Source organism: Anas platyrhynchos, chromosome 7, assembly GCF_047663525.1.
Source record: "Anas platyrhynchos isolate ZD024472 breed Pekin duck chromosome 7, IASCAAS_PekinDuck_T2T, whole genome shotgun sequence".
Taxonomy (NCBI): domain Eukaryota; kingdom Metazoa; phylum Chordata; class Aves; order Anseriformes; family Anatidae; genus Anas; species Anas platyrhynchos.
Window position 1 is genome coordinate 24,010,578 of NC_092593.1, and position 21,219 is coordinate 24,031,796.

The following is a 21,219-nucleotide window of genomic DNA, read 5'->3' on the forward strand; positions in this document are numbered from 1 at the left end:
AAATCCTTTGTAGGAAGCTGAAAGAAGCAGCTGCTTGTAGGGATGATGGCCTTCATGGCCTTGGGGCCTTATAAACACCATAAATCACAGCTTTTAAATAACTTTTCAGTACTGTACAATCCCTGTATCTCAGAGCTCAAATCCACAGCCCTACCACCCATGCGTGGCACTGCCAGATTTTCTCTTGAATAGAAACAGCTAAACTGAAGGGTAAAAAGTTACACAGTTTACACATATGACTGTAAACCAGATAACTTTCCTATATTTGTGTCTCCATTAAAATGGAAGCGGGAGCTTTACATTGATGAAGACTTAAAAACAAACAAACAAACCTGAAATGCCATAAACAAATAACGGAAGGTGTTAAGAGACAAAATGGCATAGCACAGATTGTAGTCTGCTACCAGTAGTACTGTAAAATTCTGATAAATACTGCTTCTAGATGTAGAAACTTTTAATGATTGCTCTGAAAACAGAAAAGTCAATGAGGAGAAAAAAAAATAATAATGGAAACAGTGCAATTTGTGGTTAAGGGGAAAAAAACAGTTTTAAAGGAATGGGAGAGTTTAGACCTTCTCATGCTGGCTAGTAATATGGTTACAAAATTGAAATATATTGTCTCTTTTAAAGTTGTACTATTTAGCCCTTCTCTTTGGCAATTCAAATTGATTTTCAAGAAACGTAATTACATTTTGATATTAAAATTGAGCTTAAAAATCCTAATTGTGAAGAGTTTATTTAATAAATTCTAAACAGAAAATCAATGACATATGTGACACATAATGAAGATACAGCTTATAAGAAATGCAATTTACTTATTACAATAATGCTTTACATGGCAATCTGAGTATTAGCTCATATTGGGCCCTATCACTGGTTGCAAAAGAAGGGAACCTGCTCTATTCTTGCTGTACAACAAGGCTTTTAGCTCAGGGAACAAAGCTAAACAATGGTTTCATTCAAAGCATGTTTATAGCTGGAATCTTCTGAGATTTTTGTCTGTCAAAATTGGGTAGAATACATATACCCTAAAGCAATCCTCTCTCATGGATCCATGTAGGTTGGAAGTTCCTGAGCTAAAATCTATCGTGGGTCACGTGGTAGCTGAGGTACCTCTTTCTATGTAGTAGTTAGTCAGGAAGAATGCAGCAGGTACTCACACTGATTTGATTGCAAGTGATTACCAAGTCAATAGGATGTTTGTTATCTGATTGTTGTTGATGCGTGTGGTTCTTGGCAATTTTTCACATAATAGCCCCATCACTTCCTTTTAACACCTCTGAAATGCTAAATAGAGGATGAAAGAAAATCTTGGCATGCAAACCTGGTGCAGCATATTGACATACTACCTTAATGGAGGAGTAAATCAACATAGCGTGATCTCAAAGTCAAATTCAGCCAGCAGAAAATTCTCATGAAAACTTATTAGACATAGGCAAGGAATTAAGAGTAACATTAACAGGGGAATATATTTGAAATGGTGAATGAGCCATTATGATACTTTTTTATAAGTTGCTTCCTTTGTACTCTAGGGTAAATTGGTCTGCAATAAGGTAGTAGATATAAGGTAATAGATATTGATGTGAGGCTATTGTCATCTACTTTAGCACCATGCATCTGGCTACTCAATTCTCTTACTGTGACGTTTTTTCTTTAAAGTCTACAGACTTGGGCTTAGGAAGAAATCTACGAATTTCACTTCTTAGCTGAGTTGTTAGCTCCTATCTTGCATAATGGCATAACGACCCCAGCGTTTCTTGGGGTCTGTTTCCTTGGCACACCAGACAATATAAGAAACACAGATCTATTTATTTTTGCATAGGCTATTTGCGGCAATTTCAAGATGCCTTAGATTAGGTTCTCAGCTTTCCTGAGGTTGTAAGAGGGGGTGATCCAACAACCCGTAAATATTTTGCAGAAGACTGAAAGCAGATAGGGTAATACTTTGAAGCAGCTCTTTTAGCTGTGATGCCACTAAACCACTGCAAATGATAGCTTTCCTAGGATATAACTCTGGGATAAACTCTCTCGTTGTTTTGTCGACTCATTGTGCTCTTTCTTTGTAGCAAGTTCTTTGGTGAGTCTTTAAAACAGATCTAAATAGCATGAGGCTAAGAATAAATGTGGCTTACCTGCTGACATATGGGAGTTAGTACCACCCACAGTGTAAAGTATTCAAATACAAGGTGAGACCTGAAGAATGTAAAAATAAGAAAATGAACTGAGTCTGAATAGGCTAACTGGTCACCTAACTGGAAACTATAGGTAACAGATGAAAGGACTGCAGTTTGAAAAAATAAAAAGTAGCTGTTGAAGAGGAGATCTAGAACAATGAGAAAGAGAGCTCTATTAAAATTACCTCCAGTGATCTTTGACCAGAGATGCAATAGCAGAGGAGCAGCCTTTTGGTAATACATCTGCAGGACCTTGCTAAGACTGAAAGAGTTAATTGCTAACCAGACACTACTCTATGTTTAGAGAAAGCGTTTACAAATCTTGACATGAGAGTAAAGAAGATACAGATATCCTGGGAAATCTTCCAGCTGTTCTGGTGGAGTTCTCTTTTCTGGAAGTGCAAATGAGTAACTTCTTCAGCTGTCATTTTAAGAAATCCAGGACATTGTTAACAGATCATATTTAGTCATGGGGACATAAAAACTCTATTTGGAAATGCAAATATATACTGGAAATATCTTCTGAAAGTGAAATGATAAGCAACTTCACAAAGCAGGAAAACTGGAAGTTACTTTAAGTATCAGAACTTTGTCCTTATCCTGGGCACACTAAATCCCCCACTAAATCTCTCTCCCAATGTGTCTGTTACATATAAGGACAGCAAGTGTGGAGTGGTTATATTTAACCAGTGAAACAAAATCAAAGGCAATGGCATATTAACAAAACAACAACAACAAAAAAACCACCACCAACAAAAAATTATGCACTGTATATCTTGAACAAGTGACTTTTTAAAGCTTTTAATCGAGTCCACAGACTTCTAAAAGCATACACATGCTTTACAAAATGGTAAGAACACTTTTAATAAGTTGTATCAATTTAAAAATATTCCTCAGATTTCTTCTGCAGTCAATACCTTTTCAGTTTTACCAAGTAAGACTTGATTTACTTAGGTGAAGATTTCTTATGCTTCTTATATACACATAAGTACCTAGGTTTTTTCCTTAAAGATTTTATACTGTTTTGGTTTTGTAGTCTGAACAGTAAAAGAAATCATGTATTCTGCTGAAGATGAAGCCTATGAAGATTAAGCACTACTATCCATTGCTGAAATCAAGTATGAAACAAACTCTTTTCCTTATCTCTGGGTGCAGATAACTAGCTATACAGATTATCTACAGTACAGATTTTGTTTATAGGAGATTTAACCGCTCCAGATGATTTATCATATGTTTGTCTTCAAAGATTCTTGGAATTCTGCCAAACGTCATTTTAGATTTGCTTTTCAGATTTCTAGTTTTTTGTATTTAATAGGGGTATCCTTAATACAATTCTTAGAAACTATATTTGTAGGATATTTACGTATTGTTTGAGTTTTAAAGAATCTCTGTGTGTTTCTACTTCACTTTCCAGCTTCTTCAATGAGAAGAAATTACTATCCTTTTCTCTTCCAGAATGCTGAAGAATGCTTTAGGTCTTATTCCTATGCTGATCGACAACTGTAGAAAGTATTTTTAATATATTCTATACATGTCTTATGTTATTCCACTTTATGATTTCTCATGCTCTGTAGTACATTTTGTGTAAAGGAGAGAGAAAAATAGTACTGATATGGATAGGCCAGTGCATGTGGATTGTCACTACTGAATGGCTCTAACCACCAGAGAGCAAATGGGTAAGAACTGGGGAAAACATGTTTTTTCCAAATTCTTTTTAGGGGAATAGAAAAACACACAAACAAGAAGATAAAGGACTAAGATTCTGATTTTACTCCCAGGGAGGATGGGGGAAAAGTAGAAGAATGTTTTCATACCTAGAGATGCTGTTTGTCCTTCCTTTCTCACACCTAACCGATCAGGAAGAAAAGAATAACAAATCTGATGCCTGAGAGTGTCGACACAAGGCACAGAGACTGTCCTTCCTTGGGCAACTTTCTGGAGGCAACAGGCAGGCACTTTTAAGCAGGATCTGAAAAGGAAACCACTGTGCTTAATAGCTACAGCTATCCTTCATTCTGTCATATAATCCCTGCTTAAAAGTATCTGTCTTCAGCTCCATACTGTCATGTCACAGCAAGCCATCCAATTTAATAATGCTTTGTATGGAAAGGTTCTTCCCAGTCATTGTTTTAAACCTGCTGCCTGATCATTTACTGCGTCTCCCTTAGGTATTGTGTAATGAAAAATAGCAAATGATTATTTCCTGTTGGGCTCCTACATCTCGCTCATGATTTCATGAATCTGAAGACAATCCGTACTCCCTCCGTTTCCCAGTTAGAAGTTATCTCATCACACAAATTTCTGTACATTTCCATACACAGAACATTTAGCCTTGTATGTTTTCTAGATCCCCCCCTTTCCCATGAAGGAGACAAACCTGTAAACACTATTCAAGTACACAAGAGATTTACACAGCAGCGTAATGAGCTCTTCTGCTTTGTTCTCAGATGCTTTTGGAGTCATTTCTAACATTGTTTGCCTTCTTGACTGCTGCTGAGTAGCAGGCTAATGTTTGCAGAAAACTATTCACAATGACTCCCAATGATAAAAGCTAATTTAGAGTCCATTATTGTGTGTGTTTAGTTAGGGTTATTTTCATTGCTATTTACATTAGTTACTGTCGTATAATTTCATCTGCCATCTTGCTGCCTGATCACTTGCTATTGTGAGATCCTTCTACAACTGCTCACAGTCAGCTTCAGTTTTGTTTGTCATGAATAATTTTGTGTCATTAGGAAACTTCAGAGACTCCTGGTCCTTGCAGAAGGAATTTTAGGCTATTCAAGTACAATGCTTTTCAGCCAGAAGTACTCTAATCCATTCAGTCCTAAGGAGAACTCAAAGAAGAAAGTCAGTAATGTAGTGTTGGGTAGTCAGTATCTGGGAAAGAAACTGGAGGTTGATCTGGTTTTCTACTTGGGAGAGAGGTACCTGATGTCAGTTGTGATGTCCGCTGTGCTTTCTGACACTTGGAGATGATTTTTCAGCCTTGTGCACTCCTATAACTCGAGGACACATCCTTTCCATCACTGGTGCTTGCCTTTTGCATTGTTCACTGCACTGCTGTGATCCTCCCAGCACATCCTGAATTTTCGTTCTGCCTAATTTATTGCCTGCCACTCCTCAGTGCTCTTTGGTGCTCTGCTTTGTGCTCATTCTTCAAAGCATTTCCATTTCACTAGCTACTGCTGCTGTACTCTCTCAGTTTTGCATAATTCGAATTAATCTGCAGAAAGGCAAGGTGTAGCTTGCAAATATCTTAAAAAAACATGTCTGGGATCTGTTCCTTGCCTGCAGGTACGGGTTTTCCAAACACATGTACAAATCCTAACAATAAACAGCAACAAAGAAGAACAATACTTTCACTACAGGAGAAGATACATATTGCTTTAGGGTTTCTTCAAGTAAATATTTTAATGCCCATAGATCTACTTACCCTCATCATAGGGATGGTAGAAAAGTGTTTAATATACTTAGTAAATTTCCCCCATTAAAGAATGGGATATTTGAAAGACATTTGTGTCCTGCTAAGAATTATGGAAAAAATTATCTGATTTAACCTGTGAAAGTTTTATCTTTGATGGAGAGTTCAAGTGTGTTTTAAAGCTTTCCTTTGGGAGATGTGCCTAAAATAATTATGTAAGATTAAGACCTATGTATCATTTAAACAAAATGTTTAATATGCCTTTCTACATGTTAGTTTCTCTTTGGTTTAAGTATTGGCAAGTTAGAAAAAAATCTTTGTAGTTCAGCAACTTTAGAATTTGGTATTGAGATGGTCAGAGAATATTTAAGAACGTGTTGTTCTGAAACAAGACAGCTAACTACCAAGTACAGTTTTCTGAAGTTTCTTTCAGTCTGTGTCCTCTTTTTTAGGTTAGTAATGTTGAGTGCCCACCTGACTTAGCTTACTTTGATGCCTCCTAAAATCCTGCTTCATGTTTTTACACTATTGGAAACTGCATCTAGAAAGAAAAACACACACACACACACAATGTTACTTAATGAATTCCCTTACTTACTTTCACGGCATTTAAAATGAGACTTGCAAAATCAGCTGAGAGAATAATGGATTTTTTTTTTATTTTCTGAGAAGCTTGTTGTAGACTAAGGGGGCTGTGTCAAGAGAACCTCCTCTGATGGTCTCTGCTTCAACAGGAAAACAGACAGAGCTCTTCATCCGCCACAGTCCCCCAAACGATCTGCTGTACAACGATGGTACAGTGGAACCTCCAGTTTGAGAAATGGGGGAAAACACCCCAGCGGCATGCACCCTGTCTATCTTAGCTTATTGAATTGTCTAGGCCCTGTCATTATCTCGCTGGGCTCCTGTAACTCTCGCTACTTTCATGAACTCGCCATCGCCACTCTTCCCCACCTTGTACCCCTGAAGCTTGCCCCCAGCGGCATCCTGTCCTCCCGGCCTTTCGGTCCCTCTCTCCAGCGGGTGCCGTAGGAGGCCTCGGGGCAGCGCCGGAGCCTGCAGCCTGCCCGCGGCTACCCGTGACAGCCGGGGGCGGCCCCGCGGGAGCAGCGCAGCCTCCAGAGGTGTGTCTGGGCTGTCACGGCAGCTGTCACGGAGCATCTACAGGGGCTAAAAAATAATAATAATAAAGCACGCTCATCAAACTAAGGAAGCGATTTCTCCTGCGCTGAGCGACAGCACCTAGCAGCTGCCGCTATCAGGGGACAAAGAGCGCGGGGCCGGGCACGGCGCTGGCTGCACCGGGGCTCAGCCACGCCGCTGCCCCCCTCACTGCTCCGGGCTCCGGTCCCCTCCGGTCCCTTCCCTTCCCGTCCCCTGCCCTCCGCCCGGCCCCGCCGAGCCCCCCGGCTACCTGCCCTGCCCTGCCCTGTCCCCGCCGCCTGTCGCCGGCGGGTGCCATGCGGCGCCGAGGGCACCTTGTGCGGGCGGGGCGGGGGGCGGCGCGGCGGGGCTGCGGCGGCGGCGTGGCGGAGCGGCGGAGCGGCTGCCCGCCCCCTGCTTCCCTGCCTGCCTCCCTCCCTCCCTCCGTCAGACGGGCGGGGAGCTGCGGCGGGCGGGAGCGGGAGCGAGAGCGGCGGCGGCGGCGGGGCGCAGCCGCCCGGGCCGCAGCGGGGATGCGCCGCGGATCCCAGCGACGAGGTGGGGGCGCCGAGCGGCTGGGCGGTGGTGGGAGGGGGGGGGGCGCGGCGCCGGGCCCGGCGGGGTGCGGAGCGGTGCGGGGTGCGGTGCGGGGTGCGGTGCGGTGCCGCCATCAGGGTGGGAGCGAGGCGGCGGCGGCGGCTGCGGGGCCCAGTGCGGGAGCCGGGGCCTGATCCGGCAGCGGGCGCCGCGGCGGGGCCGGGGCGAAGCCGGCGTTACGTAACCGGCGGCCGAGAGCCCCCGGCCCCGCGGCTCCCCCCGCGCGTTGGAGACCCCCCCCCCGGCAGCCCCCGGCCCCCCGAGGCGGGCGGTGGGACGCGGCCCCGCCAGGTCCGTGCGCCGCCGGGGCGCTGCGCGGAGCCGGTGCTGGCGCTGGGTACCGCCGTGTGCCCGTTCTCCCAATCGCTGTCAGAAATAGGGGCAGGGATGGCCGGCGTTCCCGCTGTCCTGGCATTGCTGCAAAACCCGTGCGAGCGCTCGGGCTACGTATGAATTCATTAAAGCAGCGGCTTGGAGAGCATCCTCTTCCCAGAAGTGCTGATGCTTACAGCGAGCATCTGACGTGGGCTTTGCCCGTCGTTTCGGCCCATCGCTTAATTTTATTCTGCAACCGCTTTAGCGTGCTGCACGACTACATCGCTGATGCTCTTCCCCAAAGCTTCGGCAATGCAGATGCGAAGGACTAACATAACAGTACGTGAAACAAAAGACCTTGCTGCACTTCTCGGGGCGAGCTGGGAGTCCAAGGTCGAACCGCGAGCTGCAGTGCAACTTGCGAGGGGAGCCCAACCGAGCAAAGTGTCCGCGGGTCCTAGCCGAGGGCTGAAGGGACAGGCAGCGTCGGCAGCAGACGCTCACAGAGTAGGTGAAGAAAACTCCTTGGTGAAGGTGTGAGGAAATAGCTATTTTGGGAGTACAATCAACTGTATCAACTCAATTTTAATGGAACTAGTACGTTTAATTGCATGCCTAACAGATTTTCTGTTCTCCAGATGATTAACTTGCGGAATGACACCAGCTCAAAGATTAAAATCTCATCAAATATCTAATGGTTTCTGTATAATATAATTGTGTTTGGTTTATAATAGATCTTTTCTAATAACTGGTCTTTGTCCATGTAGCTGGAGATACTGTAATTAGACTTTTTTTTATCTTGGTGTGAATGACATGACCTTGACCTCTAGAGGTTAAGCAGATTTGGTTGTATGGATGACAAGATCTTAAAAGTTTAATAGGACATTTATTTTTATGTATATATAGTATATAGGGTTTTCTTTTAATTTGGGTTAAGAAGTTGGCAGAAGAGGGATACCATCTCTTTTCTCTCCATTCCAGATAAATTAAGAGATGCAAACAACCTAAACATTTATTATTTAAAATATCCAAATGATGTTTATATTTGAACTACTTTTTCTGTACAAGTAAGTAATATGATGTATACCTGGAAAAACAAAATATCGCAGGATTTGTGAATTTTCCTCAAGCTCACTTCTTCCACTGCCTTTTGGTTTCCTGTATGCTCCCAGATGCTTCACAGGGCTTTTGAGCCCTGTAGCATTAGGGCTATTGTCAGCAGCCTTTCTTGTCACTTGCCCTTCTTAGTTCTTAGCCCATTCATAGCTTACTCACACATGTCCATGATGCTTCAAGTTTCTGTTGCCATTTTTCTAATCTTTATTTTGCTTTGGTTCCACCCAGGGATAAGCAAACATTGATTTGTGTATCTCTATGACTGAGTTTTTTTGTTGTTGTTGTTTGTTTGTTTTTTCCAAGTGCTGGTGTTGAGAGGCTGTACCATATTTACATTTAGATGTTTGGATGTGTTGTTTATACAACCATCAAAAATGTAACATTGCTTGCAGGTGTTACTCTGCAACTGAGCAGCCCATTCGGGCCTTGCTGCAAAGGCACTGTGGCTGTGGAAAGGTAAAGCATTGCAGCTTCTTCAGCAGGTCCATCCCCGCCTCTTGCTCTCTTGTGTGTGCTGCTGGAGATGTGACTTCTTCCTTCAGCCCAGGCTGGAGATGGAGGCAGGGGATATTCATATTACTGCTTCATTTTCCTTCACTTCTTCGGCATGCGTGTGAATAGGATGCGCATGTGTATCTACCCCGTGGTGCCTTGCGTTTCTTCTGAAGTACGATCTGCCACCAGATTTCTTAGTGTGACAGACGTGAATGGCTTAGCTGTTGTGCTGCCTAATACATGAGATACTACCATGGGTTATCTCTGTGTTTTGTTGTTGTTGTTGTTTGCTTACTTTTCATATTTCTTAAGATTTCTGAGAGTTTAGGCTTCTGGTATCACGTGTTTCTGTCTCAGGAGAGCTGTATTTCCCAAAGAACGTTAGCCCTGCAGGTCAGTCCTGCCATGTCCCACTGGAGAACCTGCTGTCACTGCTCCTGGCATTGCAGTGGGAGGTAGGAAGGGCTACTGAAGTTGTATGTCTGCATTTTTACTGTGTGCACATATATACAGTAAGTCTGTGATGATGGTTTAATTAACTTTTAAGTCTTATATACAGGATAGAAAATAATTGTCTGTTTCTCCTGTCTTTTCTAACATATTTTTTTAAACACTGAACAATTCAAACAGTTCCCAGAGATTTCTGGTGTATATGATGATTAAAACCTGTGAAGCTCATTTATTTATTTATTTGACTGGTAACTAAATGTTTTTGAAGTTTTTGGCTATACTGGCATGGGAAAAGGCAGCAGTTTCTGTAGATAATTTTCATGGGGAATGTTACTCTGGGCAATTGCACTTTTAAAAGGAATTTCTTCAAGAATTTCCTTCAGGCTTGTGTTTTTTTCTTAAGATGGGTTTTAATGAGATTAATAAAAAGTCCTTCCCAGTGGAATAATAAAGTAAATGCTTACTCTTTTTTTTTTTTTTTTGGTTGAATTTGCAACATCAAGGTTCTAAATGTCAAAGGAAGTGGCAACAGGTAATATATACAAATGTGAGTAATTTTACCTAGGCCATGTGAAGGGTGTTGGATTTTTGACCGATTCAAAACATAGCTGTGGTGATAGATGGGGAAACTCCAACTGTAAGAGGTGTAATGGGGAGGAAGTTGTGTAATGAGGGGGTGGCTGAGGCTAGCCAAATTTGGCTGAAATATTATGAAACATTAAGAATATTAAACTATAGTAGTGTTTGTGCTATAAATAATGTTATCTACGTATGTTTGTAATTAATTTAACTGCTTGCATACCTAGGTTTTCCAAGCTGTGAATACAAACCTGTAGCTTTCAGCTGTTTCTGCTAAGTAAATAGACATACATGTATATACACATAAAGGCAGAATGTAGACATAAGGGCAGTTAAGAGCTTTCTTTAAATGCTGCTGTGTTTGTCCTGTTGAACAGTGTTCTTAGCACTTCCCTCTGCAGGGTTGTTCCTTTCAAAAGAGCTGAAAAATAATGGAAGAGCTTTTCAGTGCAGGCAGCTGATAAGTCGGTCACAGTGAGGTTAGCTAAAGCGTGAAATATAGTAGATAGGAGAAGAACATGAGGGTCATGATGTACAGGCAGTCAAACCAGTGTCTTTTAAGGAAACTTTTAGGCTGAATAGACCAGTTTAGTTATTGAGGTAGGGAAAAAAAAGGTGAACAATGCTAAAATAGTGGAGACAACTGCTGAAAGAAAACAGAGTTGAAGTGTGTACGTGTGCGTGTGTGTCTGTTTTAAAAGGGGATCTGGATGGAGTGGCATCCAGAGATTCCTTCCAACCTGACTTATTCTGACTGCTTTGGCATAACCCAGACACTACTGCTTGCTCCTTACAATGGAAAATAGATGGACCTTAGTAACTCTGAATTACTTTCTCTGCGTATTAACCCCAGAGAACCCGCAACTAGTTTGGGTGCTGGCTCCAAGTAAAGTGTGTCAGTATGTGCTTGAGAGGTATACATGGTTAGGGAGGGTGGCAGCAGGGAGTGAGATGCTGCATTCCCAAGCCTGTCTTTGAGAAGGTGCAGAATTTCCAAGCCTGTCTTTCTGAGAAAGCTGCAGACTGGTTGTTCAAATGATTTCAATGCAAGTGCCTCCATCACCAGGTTGGAAACTGGTGAATGTTGTGTCTTATTTCTTGTATGGATTCACGGCTTTAAGAAGTGAATCTTTGAAGGAGGAAGAGGAGGAAGCTGGAGATTAAAAAAAGACTGAGAGGAAGGGTCTGGAAAATTACAGAATCCTAGAACAACCCGAGTGGCAGTGACTGTCAAGGATCATTGAGTTCTACACCTGGCTTCGTACAGTACCATCCCAAAATTAATCCACATGTCTGAGAGCATTTTCCAAATGCTTCTTGAACTCTGGCAGGCTTGGAGCTGTAACCGCTTCCCTGGGAATGTATTACAGCTGTAACGGCCTAACAAGAGCTTGTACAGCGATCCTTTGAAATGCATCACTGCACCAGGGAGAACAGTTGCATTCTGGAACAAAATTAAATATTTTTGTTGTGTGTGTTCCTTAAAGGTGAATATAGTTTAATACTAGTTGAGAATGCTTTTCTTGAAGAAAATAATGGATTCATTAACTTGGGGTGTAAAGGAATCTCTAGTAGATTATGAGCTTTGTATGGAGCTGCAGGGACTTCAAGTAACAGGTGTCGTGGTGCATTAGGTTCCAAGAGTAAGTTTTCTGGCAAAAAATCATTTTATTTCTGGGAAACTTAGTTTTCTTGATGTATCCTTGTTTGGGGGATGGTATTTCTGTTTCTAGCAGAGTGCTGTCCCTAAGCATCTCTTGAAGGTTCTATGTCCCTCAGTTATATATTTCACATTTATGAAATTTAAGTCCATTCCAATGGAAAAATCAATAGAAGAACTTTACTTCACACTTTCTGTAACATAATTGGGGTGGGAGACCAAACAGTTGTAGAAACTGTGGTGGTGACTGCTAGTTGGACGGACTATGGAGTTGGAGCTCTCTTTGGTGGTTCATGCTGACAGTTTAAATGAGAAAGCAATAAATAATTAAAACATTAACACTGAGGGTGGGAGGTGGAGGGAGCATGACACAGGACATGAGCACATGACACTTAGAAGACTGAGCTGGAGGGAGAGCAGCCTGTTACAAGGCCCAGGCCACCAGCCAGGACTTGGACACATCAAGTCACAGGGGGTGAGTGTCATTTTCCCCTGGTTCTCTGGTGCCAGTCTCACCTGGACCTTGATTTGAGTGCATGCTTCACAGGGTAGGCAATCCTGAACAGAAATCTCTGGTCACATGTCATGTTTAATAAAGCAATACTAGATTGCATGACACTGAGCAGAGTTTGTGTTCTTGCAACCAGCCCACCCCATTCACCTGTGACAATCCCAGCATGGGTAAGGTGATGATAAAGAGGATTTTGGTCAAGAGAAGTTTCTGTGAACGCATCACAGGAATGATTTTAAGCTGGTAATTTGACTTGAGGTTTTACCTCTTCTGTGTTTAAAGTTCATGTTTGCATGAACACGGTTTTAATATGTTTCTGGAAAGCAAACTTTGTGCAGAAGATAGTTGCAGAAAACAGGATGGGATTGATATAAAATGGAGTATATGTTATTTAGAGAATGAGTCCGGATACGAAGTGTCAGCATGCCTCTGATACTGGAAGGTTAGTTTTGTAGCCAGACAAATTCTCTGACTTTCCTTGTAATAATTCTTCATGCGTAAAACCTTTTTTTTTTTTTCTCTTCCTGTCAGCTAATTGAATTTTATCTTTCTGAGTTCATGTACACTTGACAACTGTGCTTTTTTTCTTCTTTTTGTATATGTAACTCATGTTAACTATGTCCAGGTCATAGTTGCACCTGGCTTAATGTTCTTGGATGAAAAAATCACAAGCAAAAATATTCAATTACCTGGGGAAAAAAAAAAAAGTTCTTTAACTTTCCCTGTGACTTGTATTTTTGCATGTATACTACGGGAAGCTAAATATAAAGCCGGTCCACTGAGCCGGCTTCTTGTTCTCTTCTATGACTGGCAGTGCACCCTACACATAAAGCCAGTGGTCAGTTTGCAGTACAGAATGCAGAGTGACATGCAATGCATTTTTTTTTTTTAAAGTAGCTGCATGTTGCAGTTTCAGGAAGAAATATGTCCCTGCCCAGGCACCATAAATACTGCTGTGTGACAGAACTTACAAAGAAAATCAAATGGGTGGTTTCTGCCTCTAATTGACACAATCCTGGTTGTGTATTTTGCGAAATGTGCGTTCAGGATTAATAGGGTAGGCCTCAGATCAGAATTTGAGGATTAGAATTAGTCAAGCTGACTAACCCTTAAGCTTTTACATGACTCTTCAGTAATTCAACATGCTTTTGCAATGCCTGGGAGTTTAAGGAATAGAAGTAGGTTCAGAATTAATCTGTAATATTACAACAGTTGAAGGGGTTTAAAGCTTGGTAAGCTTGGTAAGGCAGCAATGTTTAAGTTCCGGTTGATGCAAGGTAGGCTCACAGCACTCTCGAGAAAAGGAGCAGCATCTCATGACAAAGAAGTTTCATTTCTCAATGCCACCACGTGTGTTCATTGACAAGCTGTATGGGTTTATTTTTCTTTCTTCTGTTCTTCTGTTTCTTCCGGCTGTGGACACCACGTACTGTGCTGAGAAATGCAGAAATGCTTGAGAAGGGCATGGCAGCTTTATTCGTTTTATACTTTAGCATCTCTGGCAATAGCATCTCTGGCAATATTCCCATGTTGAAAGCTGATCGAAACAAACTGCTCTTAGGCCACAGATATCTTGGGGAACATGCAGTTCTTCTGCCTTCCTGGCTGCTTCTTGGATAGTTGGGAGTGAAAAATGTGTCATAGCTGTGTGATATAACACTGGAGAAAACACAAACGTTAGATAAATCTGTTTAGTTTCTCAGAAATATGCAAATTATTTTTTGAAACTTTTTTTTTTTTTTTTTTTAAATGCAGCAGGAGTGTGTTCTTGCCCTGTCTTTCATTAGTCATCCAGGTTTCCAGCACCAAGATGTGCTTCTCCAGCTTTTGTCCTCTGATTTATGATGTGTTGGATCTTAACCACAATCCAGTTGACCAGTTCAATTTTTTTTTCCATTCTTACCTACTGATTTATGATAATATGGAAACACAGCTCACTCTCTAGGGAAAAAGTGAAATGAAGTGTAAACAAAATGCTTTGAAATTTTCAGTGTGAGCATATCAAGGAAAATCAGTTCTTTTCCTGATGGACTTTTTACCTAGTAGCAGTGTCAGGTGCTGTTTCTTAATGACAGTGAGTGAAATATTTTTTCAGTTTATGTTGGTCACTCTGTCAAGGTGGGCTGTACATTTAAACAATTCAGAAGCAGATTTAAAAGCAATGGTACAACTTCCAAATATTTTTTATTTGGAAGGACAAGTCTGAACAGAAATAAATGTATTTGTATTGTGAGATCCAGAAAGTAGTTCAAGCAGACCTCTCTGAAGTTTTTCTTTTTAAACAATCTCAGTATGCTGCAAAAAATGACTTTCAATTTTTCAGTTTCCCACAGATTGCAGCACAGAAAATCAATACTTTTTCAGCTAATGTCAATTTTTTCCATTAAAGGATAAATGAGGAAGTGTGAGGATTCCAGTCTTCTCTGGCTTCTGTGCATTTCCCAGACAGCTAATCTTTATTTATCTTTATATTTTGTATAATGCATACTTAGTGCTTGTCATTTAATTCTCTTTGCCAACCATAGCTTGTGTTTAAGAGTTAAATACTTAAGGTGTGATGGAATTGTGGCAAGTTTTTAAAGCCTTTGTTCAAGTACTTCGAGTTAGGAGCGTGTTTTATTTGAGCCATGACCAAGCCAGATGTATTTCATTTTTATTACATTCTTTGTTGCTTTAATGATCTTTTAGATCTCCCTATAAACATATTTTGAACATACCTTAGGTCTGAATTAGAGAAAATACTTTTTCTCTTATCTGAAGCAAATATGCACTTTGCATTTCTGTTTCTATAGGTTTATCAAGAGTAGCAGGGAACAGCATGATCAAAGGTAGCATGGCAGGTCAAAAGTGAAAGATAGCATTATGTCAATGTTTGGATTTTGCTCGTTATTTTTGTTTTGCTAATAAGAGCATATATGCATATAAGCAGAACGCACCAGCTTGCATCTTGCTCTGCTAGATGTAAGTAGAGAAACAAAATACTTCAGGTCAACAGTGCTCCATTCTAGGAGGAGATGGATTTTGCAATGATACTAGAATATTGCTAAAGTTTCTCCTGTAATATTTGCTGCAATGTTTGCCTGAACGTAAGAGTAATATTACATTGTAGCAGTGGCTTATAGGGACTGTGTGGTATGAAGTTTCACCCAATGAGCTACAAAGACCTACATAAATGTAGATGGAGAATGTGGGATCTCTGAAAAAAAGGCTATGTGGGCAACAGCTGAACTCCATGTATTCAGCAAAGTGGCTCTGTTGTTGGGAATGCAGTACCAGAAAATTTAAGCAGGGAGAGCATATTTTCCACTTTAGGGCATGCATGAGTTTATGAAGCTGCCTTCCTTGTTCATCTGCAGCCCAGGATTGTGCTGGGCAGTGAAACATCACCCAGCAGTAGCTCAGAAGTATTTATGGCCCCAAGAAATGTGCTTGTATCTGCAAATCTCCGTAGTTGTATACTTTGGTTAGTAATGCTGCAGCAAGTTGAGAACATATTTCAGTATTTTTCATTATAATAAACATTGTACATGCTTCAGTACAGTTAGTACCATGTTCCAGTTCTTTCTGCACACAAAAACATTTTTCCATCTTTGTTATTAAACAGTCTAGCTGTAAGGACAAAGTCATTCTCAAAGAAAAGAGCATAAAGGATAAAGTAAATGACAAAGAAAAAAATAAGCACATCATTCCCAGTGCTATTACTATATTAAAGAGAGAACGTAACATTTTGCAAGTAGTTCAAAGACTAAAACCTAAAAATTTAAAAGGAATTAATAACAGACTTCAAATTCATACCAGCCATTTGGCACAGTTGCCTACTGACTTGCTGAGGCTCTATTTGGAGTTGCATGGAACTGAAGACTGGTGCATTTCCTAGCTGTAGAGAGAGTTTAAAAAAAGTTCATACATCTGGATGAATATGAGATTTTTCTTTTGAGAACACTGCTGTTTCCAACTGAGTATCTAAACTGCTTTTTATTTTTTTATTTTTTTTTATTTTTTATTTTTATTATTTTTCTTTTTTTCCTCTCTTCTTATTAATTCTCCTTTTGGAATGTGGATATTTAGGAAGCTGTCCCAAAACACTTACTTGTCAGGTGTCGCTATGTAGCACTAAGACAATTAGCTTTACAAGCCCTTCTTTTTAGCCTGTCTGTTTGGTGGTGTTTCAGGAATTATTTTACTGCTATTTTCTGATGTTGACTAATTTTGGAACAGGTATTGCATACAGCATGGGAGTTTCTCTTCTGTACAAATGGCTATGGACATCTTGGCTGAGGTTTCTGACACATATCTGGATACATGCTGACTTAGGACTAGGGAATGTGGCAAAAATAAATTGAGTTACTTAAAAAGAATGACTTACAGTTGGAGTGATTTCTCCTTCAAAGGAAGAAAGAATTCTATAACAGAACTTGATATTTGATATTGAGATTAAATAAGTGGTGAGGTTAACAAAATATTTTATGATGTTTGGGTATGAAGTTGTCCTGAAGAGCTCTTTAGAAAAAAAAAAAGGGGATAAATGAAATATTTTTGTCTGTCTGTTGAGTGGAAATATGCACATTCATGAAGAGCTTCAACTGAAAAACATGGAATAGGGCCTAATTTTGAGAAGAACATGGATACTTCTTTGCAACTCAGTCCTCTGATGCAAATATATTTATTTGTAAATGTGCCTGAATTATAACTTCATAATATGTAATAATGCACAATAATTTTTTGAGATAACATCTATGTATAAATAGATATATCATAGTGTATTTTCACTGTTTAGATGGTAGATAGCTCACAGTCAATGCAGCCAAACAGTTTTATTCTTGTGAATTGACAAATACTGAGTTGCCTTGCCTATAACCAGAGGTCGTAACTTGTGAATGGAAACAAGGAGCAAAGGGAGAAAATTTTAGCTGTATTTCCATTTTTGCTGTGCCTTTATGTTTTTTAATATATTAGTGTTTTTAATGTAGTAGTGTATTTAATACTTTTGGTGTTACTCTTGTGTGTAATATATTTTTCAGGAGTATTCTTATGCCTGGATGTTGCTGTCAGGTAACATTACAAGATTTCTCAGTAGCTATGAAATCAGTAGGCAGCAGTAAGAGAAGCTTAAAAACGAGATGCTGAACTTCAAACCAGGAGTTGTATGGCACTAGAAGTACAGGAAAAACTGATGGTTTGAGTTAAAATTTCAGACTCAAGATGTTTAAGTCTTCATGGCAAACAAAATGTGAAATAAAACACTCTATTCTGTTGTGTTTTATAAATCTGTGCCCTTCCTCTGGAACAGGGAAGAGGATGCTTGTGTTTTGGCCACCAGTTTTATTCATACAAATTTATCATTAGATCCTGTCAATATTTTGTTGAACCTTGTGGTGGAATATTTAAATTGCTCACCATCTCAAGTGAGAGTAGGAAGCTCTCTCTGTGATTTGTCAAGATCATTGAACAAGGAGAGGAGCAATACTTGCTGGACCTGCTTTGATCAGAGGAGGCGATGGCCAGCATGGTGTCTTGGCTCTGTCGGAGACCTCAAATGAAGTCGTGCAGTGGTTGTTACCAGCAGAGGTGGAGGTGTGGGTTGGATCCTGGCAGCTGTGGAATTCAGTGATAAAAGAGTGTAGAAGCCTGATGTCATGGAAGAAAATGCTTAGTATCCTGGCTTCCTCTTCAGGTTGAGATTCAGTCGTGCTAGAATTGCAGGTATATTTAATACTTCATCAAAATAGTAGCTGAAACAACCAGATTTTTATTCAGGTGTTTACTGCTGGAGGTCTTTTTGTTGGCTTAAATGCAGTGTAATTTAGATCATTTTTTCATCTAAGTGATAGAAACCATACATATTACTTTTCTTGCCAGTATGTCAGTACAGAATGTCAACAGAATGTTGTTCATTTTGCTGCTAGTGTATTTTATTAAATTTCAACATATAGTCTTTGATATGAAAACACTATGGCATTTGTTTGGTAGTTTATATTGTGTTTTGATTTATTTTATTTTGAACTGGGGAGGGTTGTCCTGTCTTCCTGCCTCTAAATATTATACAAAGTCCCTAAAAATGATTTGGTTCAAGTGAAGATGAGTGTGGATGCCCAAGAATAGCACAAGTCTGTTATTCTGTAGAGTCTCTGTCCTGCAATTGGAAGCACTTGAACACTGTCCCTTTGGAGTCCCACTGGAGTAGATGAAGGGCTGTGTATGCTGGAAACTCCATGCTCTGCATGTAAATATCTGTACCAGCAAAAAACGTCTTCCCCAAATTAGCTCAGAACTGAAAACAAAATAAAAATGCATGAAAACATTGTTAATGTTTTTGTTTGTTTTTCACTCCTCCCTTTCAGAATGCCAAATAATGCAAGGAGTGTTTTAACTCCTCAGTTACATATACAGGTCCTCAGAAAATTAATATACTGTCAGTAGTAGTAATTTTAAGGAAAATTCTTACTTTAATTTTCTTGTTATTTATCTCCTGAATGCATTCACCACCGTCACTTGTTTTATTAACGTTCCAGAATGCACAATAATATGTAATAGAGAATTATGGCTCCATTTTTCCCTTCCTCCAGACTTAAATGAGAAAATGTCTTTTCCTATCCGTTTATATTCTGTATGTGAAAGTGTCATTATTAAATTGAAAATGCCTCTGCATATGTTTTGTGAAAGTTGAAAGCCACTGAGTGATATCGCTGACCTTGTTGGTGTAGTAAGTACTGGAGTCAGCGTTTCAGGATGCGCAAAACCTCAATAGTCAGTTTTCTACAACATGGGCTTCTTTAGAGGGTCTTGCTCAAGTGTTCTCAATGGTAGAATCTTCTTTCTCATTTTAAAGAACTGTATGCTTTCCTTGGACAGTGAAAATTATCTGAAAAGGTAAAACTATTGTAAGAAGCAATCCCCATTCTGGAGTAAGAGAGGTCAAGAAAATTTTGGCCAAAAATGGTTGCAAGTGCTTGCAAATCCAGCCAAGCAAAGGTTTTACAGGAGCTTCACAACCATTATTGTTTAAATAAGTCCATCAGAAATCACTAAATTTGTACCTCTTACTATATTGAGTGAGAGCTATTCTTAGGTTTTGGGAACTGGAATGATCCATGGGAAAAAACTTGAGTTATACTTAAGACAGCTTCCTCAGAAAAGTACTGTGAATGGTTCTGAGAATATTTTTCTCTTCCATGTGGAAGTTGAGCACATGCTGGCTGTGGCACCTTAATTCTGCTGAGCCCTGTGTCGCTGGCATCCCTGCACAGCACACTTCTTGTGGTGCTTCCCCAGGGGCTTTCGGCTGCTGGCGGGGTGGGACTGGGAGGCGTCTCAGCTTGAAGCACCTCTTGCCCTCACTAGGTGGTCCCATCACTTCCTAGACCTTATATTTCGTATGTATATGTGCTTATTATACAGTGCTACGGTGTGTGTATGTTTGAAGAAAGTCAGGGAAGATAGATATTACACAAAGGAATGTGGGCTGGAGAATTCTCTGTGTGTTACAGAGCAGAGATTAAAGTGAAAATGGAGTAAGTGCAGATAAAAAAAAATAATTACGTGTTCTATATTTGTGGTAACATCTAAAAGTATCCATTGGAAGTTTCTGCCTGGCATCTGTCACACGGTTCTCCAGTGTAAGTGAGAACCAGAGACATAGAGGCAGATCTGAACCTGTTGTGGATCAGGCAAAAAATGCAGAGGCAGGACTCGCATCCACATATGATCTTTAATTCTGTTAGATTAAAAAGCAGTTTATGGGTTCAGTGTGTTGAACCCCTTAAAAAGTTGAAGTTTTGTACCTTTTTGTACCTTTGTTAGTAAATTCAGATTAAATTTAGCAAACAGTTTCTATTTCTAAGCAAAAATGGAGAAAAAAATAAAAGTTTCATTTGAGTACGTTTGCAATGGAATGCTCACATTGGTATGTTTTAATGTTGAAATGGACTTCTCTTCCGTGATACTTGAAACTTCATCTTTATTCCTTCTGTTGGTCCCTGAACTAAAAATATGCACTGTTGATACAGCCAAAGTAGGTTCTTTTTTCAGTTAAGGGTTTGAGGTTTATGAAATATGTTAATAAACATGCCTGAGGAAAAACTTGCCTGTTCCAAAAATGTAAGGCAGACTTTTCTAGTTAAGAAAAGCCATCCTAGCATATGGTGCATTTCTTTTAAGATGCAAAATATTCATATACTGAGATGAACCTTCTGGAGGAACTTTGAAGCAATAGCTACTGCTCTCAAAGCTTCTGTCTTTATATGTTTCAACAGAGACTGACTTTCTGAAAAAAAAATCTTCCTAATCTCTAAAAGATGTTAATAGTGCCCTGCCAAACTGTTGTTGACAATCTATTTCTTGTAGGATGCTGTTGTATATAAACAGGTTTTTAATTTATTTTTTTTTCAAGCCATGAGAAACATTCAGATTTGTGTTCAGCTTGTGTCTAGAATAGCATTAATGTTTCTGGCATGGTAGTTGTTTTAGTCCTGTATGACAACTGTGTTGTACACATTATCTTAGATGGCTGTAGTGGCAGAATAGATTGAGTTTTATACATGATCGACATGTTCCTGCATTCAGGGCTGCCTCATCTATTTTTTTCCAGTGCCTCACTTGCTGTAGCACTGACCTGTGTTCGGTTCCACCATGATAGGGTGACCTTCACACAGCCCAGGAAAAAACGTCTTGTTTGCTCAGCATCCCAAAAGACAATTAAGAGTGGTTGCCTGAGCAACATAACATCCTTGTCGAATACCACAGGGATTGCTGTGAT

At 40.2% G+C, this 21,219-nt stretch overlaps 1 protein-coding gene across 5 annotated transcripts in view; it reads left to right on the plus strand.

Moving 5' to 3' along the window:
- Positions 1–7,156: 7,156 nt before the first annotated feature.
- Positions 7,157–21,219, plus strand: part of OSBPL6 (oxysterol binding protein like 6) — a 95,234-nt gene continuing 81,171 nt past the window's right edge. For 3 of the 5 annotated variants that reach the window (XM_038182099.2, XM_038182100.2, XM_038182102.2), the window contains exon 1: positions 7,159–7,299. The gene's annotated coding sequence lies outside the window, so the exon portion shown is untranslated. Of the gene's footprint in view, positions 7,300–21,219 lie in introns of all 5 variants that reach the window. The other 2 variants (XR_005267037.2, XM_038182098.2) reach the window with 2 other exon arrangements.